This window comes from Gekko japonicus, unplaced genomic scaffold (assembly GCF_001447785.1).
Source record: "Gekko japonicus isolate JY-2015 unplaced genomic scaffold, Gekko_japonicus_V1.1 scaffold1890, whole genome shotgun sequence".
NCBI classification, from domain to species: domain Eukaryota; kingdom Metazoa; phylum Chordata; class Lepidosauria; order Squamata; family Gekkonidae; genus Gekko; species Gekko japonicus.
Window position 1 is genome coordinate 115948 of NW_015162537.1, and position 5749 is coordinate 121696.

Below are 5749 nucleotides of genomic sequence, written 5' to 3' on the forward strand. Positions count from 1 at the left end.
AGTCGGTTTCTTTTTTTTAGTTAACAGACTTGTGACCACACTAAACCCACATTCCACTAAATATGTTGAAGGAAATGCAATTAGAAAGTTTTGTACTATAGTTCATAATCCAGGATAAAGTGTAGGCTTTTGCAGCCAGAACTGTTGATATCCATCTCTGAATTTAAATTTAAATTCCTCATTTGCTGTTATATCTATAAGTTTTTCTTGTAATTCTGGAGATTCTTCTATGTCTGTACTTGAAAAAGGGTCCAAAACCCAGTCAGATATGTCCATTATAAGAATATCTTCAAATTGTTGATTAAAATCAGAATAGAGAGCCTCCAAGTGCTGACAATAGGTAAGCAAGTCTTCATCACGTTTTTCTACTGTTGATAAATTTGGAAACTGGCTGAATTCCCCTTGTCCTAAATTTCATTTGTACAGAAGAAGTTTTGCCACAAACATGGAAATGACAGTTTGCTCATCGCCTTGGAGCTGTAGATTTGTTTCATTAAATTTATTAAACAAGTCTGTCAAATAAGCTATGTCTTTTTTTGAATCAATCAAGTTGGCTCATAGAGCATCATCTTTGTTTTCTAGGAACGCTAGCACTGAGTCAAAGAGTTGATACAACCAATCCAAACAGGCACCTTTTGATAGCCAACGAACTTCTGTATGAAGCAGCAAGTGACTGAATTCTTCATCATTTTCTTTTTCTTTTTTTGTCAATTTTTTTTTATTTAGGATATAAACATTCATAATCAACATTAAATTTTTTACATTTGTCCCTTTCATACCCTACCCACCTCCCTTTTCCCCTCCCTAATATATGGTTTCCCACATTGCTTCGACCTCCTGCCCATCTCTTTATTAATTTTTACAACAACAATTTTCTTTTTGTAATTCACTAGGTAACTATTATTTCACTATAGTAATTAATTTTTAACTTATCCTATCTCCCAGCATTCTATGATTATTAATTATTAAAACTAAACAAATTGTCTTTTACTTCCCAATACTTTTCTAAGTATTCTTTTAGATCCTTCCAGTCATTATAGAAATCTTCTGCTTCCATATTATTCAACTTTCTTGTCAGTTTGTCCATTTCAACTGAAAATAATATTTTTTTAATCCAATCTTCAATCTTCGGGACTTCTTGCTGTTTCCAATTCTGAGCATACATCATTCTTGCTGTAGTTATCATATACCACATCAGAGTTCTCTTTGATACATTAACCTCTTCCATTTTTAGTCCCAAAAGTAGTATTTCTGGTTCCTTTTTAAATGTACATTTTGTGATCTTTTCCATCTCTGCATGGATCTCACTCCAAAATTTCTTTGCTTTTTCGCATGTCCACCACATATGGTAAAAAGAGCCCTCCACTTTTTTACGCTTCCAACATTTGTTAGACATATTGATATTCATATTAGCAATCTTTTTCGGTGTCATATACCACCTATACATCATCTTATAGCAATTTTCTTTAAAATTATAACACGTTGATATTTTTAGTGCATTTTTCCATAAATACTCCCAAGATTCTATTGTTTCTTCTGTGTTCATATTTACTGCCCATTTTGAATTCTTCATCATTTTCAATACAAAGTTGTCCAAACTAGCTGTCATTCAATTATTTGCTTCTGATTTTTTTGACCACTTTAATGACATAATATAATGACCTATGTAGGTGTTCACTCAGATTTTTGGCAACTAAATGATGATGATGAATGACAGAGTGTACAGTGACTACATTTGGAACGGCTTTTTAAAAAATATGCAAGAAACCCCCTGTAGCGCCCCATCATCACTGGAGCACCATCAGTAGCAACTGACAATATATTACTCAGGGGAATTTCTTTTTCTTTAAAAAACTCTTCCAATGCATGAAATACAAATTCTCATTTGGTATCAGTTTGCAAATTTTTAGCAAATAATTCTTGGCAAATTTTTCCTTCTTTTATGAATCGCACGTATGCTAAAAGCAAGGCTTCATTACCTGGCAAAGTTGACTCATCAAGCTGTATAGAGAACTGGGATGTTTTAAAATACTCACATAATGAGTCTTCAACGTCTTGAGCCATTTCATCAATTTTTCGTTGCATTGTGTTATTGCTCAAAGACGATTTCTTGGTAATATCAGATGCTGGCTTGTGTAGCATGGTACGTATTACCTCACTTATAGCCAGTAGAATTAGTTCTTCACCAATAGAATGCAGATTTCCCGATTTAGCAATCAGCAACTAAATGTTGTAAGAAGCATGCAACCCATTGTCAACTTGTTTGGATGCTATTGGAAAGAGTTTTGCCAATGTCAGCTGCCTCAAAAAGTTTTATTTAAGTGCTTGAAAATAAGATAAATCCTCATCTTTCTTATTAGCATAAACTTTTGTCAAATGTTCTTGTAGTCTTGGCTTGCTAGCTTCATTTGATAAAACTTTTTGGCAAATCAGGCACATTGGTAATGTACTGTTTGTAGGTGACTGAATAAAGCCATAGTTCAAATATTGTCCACAGTTTTTCTTAGGTCCAGCACTTCTTCACCCAAAGACTAGGCTAGAACTAGGGGTATGTAAAGAAACCCAGTATTTTTCCATTCGGAACCATTGGACCCCAAAATTTTTTGTTATTTCCAAAAAATCCCAGATCCCAACACTGGTATGGTATTTGGATCTGGGATTTCCCCAAAATCCCAATTTTTCCTGAGTCCAATTTACCCAAGAAGAAAAATACTGGTGTTAAAAAAGCCAGCCCGACCCTGCAGCTGGCTTGGCTTCTCCTGCAGCATGGTTTAAACTAGCAGGGAGAGACCTCCCCACCACATGCAGACCTGGCTGGGAGAGCTTCTCCTGTGGCATGGTTTAAACTCTTAGGTTCCTCTGCCCTGGCCGATCCTGGGCTGGCTCCTCTTGCAGCTCAGTTTAAACTGAGCTGCAAGAGGAGCCAGCCCCAGCTGAGGTGGTGCGGAGCTCTCAGCTCTTGCCACAAATGCTCCCTCTAAGCTGTGGAGTCTTGTGAGCAAAAATTCTACTTTGTGAGCTACTGGCATTAAAGTTGTGAGCCAGCAATTTGGCTACTGCATAAATTAGTTTGCTCTGGAGCCATCCTTCCTGAGCTAAGATGAAAATCTGTGAGCTGGAGGCTAAAAAACTGTGAGTTAGCTCACACTAACTCCGCACCCCAGCTGATCCTTTCTGGATCCTTTCTGGATGTACAAGAGAATCAGCCCCATCTGAGGTGGTATGGCGTTCTCAGCTCCTGCCACCCCATCCAATCCTGCTCAGCTCCTGCCACCCCATCCAATCCTGCCCAATCCTGCCATTTGGTATAGCTGAATATACCCAAATAAAAGCCAAAAAAAATATCAGCTTTATTTGTGTTAACTATACTGGTAGCTGATCAGAATCTCTGATCTGTATTCAGCTTAATTAATACCCCAAAATACTGGTAAGGTATTTTTCAGGTGTTGGGGGGGGGGGGGGGTTTGTTTGGTGGGGGGGGAGGTTTGCTTGGTTTTTCCAAATGCACACCTCTAGCTAAAACATTTCTCCATGGTGCACCAATTTTTATTTGCCAGCAGTTTTTACTTTGGGGGCGACACTAAAAATGTGGCTTTCCTCACTTGCCATCTGACACAGCTGAGCCCATTTTGCCACATCAGAATTCTGTCACCTCATTCTGCTACATATGCAAGCCAGACCTTACTTCCCTTCATTCTCCTACATGCCTGAAAATCTTGTTAAGAAGTGTGTTTCATGATTCTACATGTACCTAAAATTGTAGCACTGGAATGTGTTGTTATTGGAATTCATTTACCAAACCCCACATTTTTTCCATTTATACTCACATTCTACACTGCCATCATTCTGTTGAATTGGCTGGCATTTTGTTACTTCAGTAATAATGGATAAAACTGTTGACAATCCTTAGGCCTTCACTACCAAATACAGGAGAGCAAGCAACTTCTTAAAATGAAAAAAATCACTTAAATGTAATTCCTTTTGTTCTTATTTCTCTAGGTTATTGTACAGATGTCCGCATCAAAGCAATTCCAAAAGTATGGCAGAAGATAGTTAAAATTTTAGGGAGTCTCTCAACACAATGGGAGAATATAACACAACAAGAGAAGGCATGCACAGACCACTCCAGTCTGAAAACAGATCTAGGTAAGTGGCATGAACATATAAAAAGATAGCTGCAGTGGAAGAAGCACATAAAGAAATGTAATTGGGAAGTGAAGAGTAAAAATAAATGATGTAAACTTTAGAAAATAGAGAGGTAAAGGAAGGATCTACGGCTAAGAAGAATATAAGACCCTAAGCACACTAGACCTCCGAGATGTCAGTAACAAATGCTACCTGAAGAACAAGCTAAGAAAACCACTTCCAACAAACTGTCTCTCAAGTAAGGATAACTCAAAGAAAGGCAAGTAGCAATTACAGTCAGGCAGGAGACTAGAGTCAGACAATATAGAGTAGGCAAACATGAGCCGGGTACTGAAGAGGCCATTCAATAGGAGGGAGGTGAAGATGTCTTCTGTAATGAAAGCTGTTCAGATATCTTGTTTATCAGACCATTCAGAGGAAGATAATATCAAAACTGATTCCACAAAAGCGTGAAGGAGCTATACCGAGAAAGAAGATGGAGAAGTCTTCTGTGATGAAAACATGTAAGAGGTCCTGTTTCTCAGAAAACATATTGGAGGAGGTAGACAATATTTTTAAAAAACCATCTCAGCAACAGAATGACGATGCTTTGCCAGAGTTCATCAAGAGGGCTCCTGAGTTTAAATTGTATTTAGTTCATTTATCATCTGCTAAGTCTTGCTAAGACTCAAAGCTACCACTGGGATAAACTGGAATTTACAATGGGTGGATGTACCTGCTAAGTACATACTTATTTTTATGGGTTGTTTTTTTTTAAAAATTACATTTTCCAGCACAAAGAAAACTCCAGTACAACAGTATATTACATCTTATTTATTTATTGGATTTCTAGTCCGCCCTCCTCTGTACAGCAGGGCTCAGGGCGGATTACAGCAGTAATTATGAACAATGATTATGCAATAATTAAAACCATTAAAACATAGGACAATTAATTAAACATATTATATCAAGATGGCAATCACCACAATTCATACAATACAAACAATACAATTCATGAAATTCCTGAATTAACTATCTGTATAGGTGTTCGAAAGCAAGAAATTGCAAGTAGATAAATAGGTACCACTTCAGTGGGAAGGTAACAGCATTCCATGTACCTCGCGTCTAGTCATGCCGGCCATACGACCACAGAAATGTCTTCAGACAGCACTGGCTCTTCGGCTTTGAAACGGAGATGAGCACCACAACCCTAGAGTTGGATTCGACTGGCTTTCAAGGAAGGAAACCTTTACCTTTATAGGTGTTCAATAGGATCTAAAATCTGAGCAAGTGGGCCAGTTGCAACCCAGCAAGTAAATAGTGCTAGGCAAAGCAGGGGAGGCTGATGTCATTAGACACCCACTGCCTCAACCATAGGCCTGGTGGAACATCTCCATTTTGCCAGCCCTGCAGAACTGTAACATTGTGACAGTTGTGGACTAGACTGCTCACCTCGGCAGGTGGCAACATGATGACCACACCCTTTCCTGTCCAGGAGAAGTATACCCTGAGGGTGCTAACACCATTCCTCTTCCTTGACAGAGAGGTGCCGACAGGATGCGGACTCAGGTGAGGACGGTGCAGAAACCTCTACCTGGGGAGGGGGCACAACAATGCCTCATAG

The 5749-nt window shown here is 38.5% G+C and overlaps 1 pseudogene; it reads right to left on the bottom strand.

Moving 5' to 3' along the window:
• Window positions 1-1674: 1674 nt before the first annotated feature.
• Window positions 1675-3628, bottom strand: LOC107106193 (annotated as a pseudogene).
• Between the last annotated feature and the right edge of the window lie 2121 nt (window positions 3629-5749).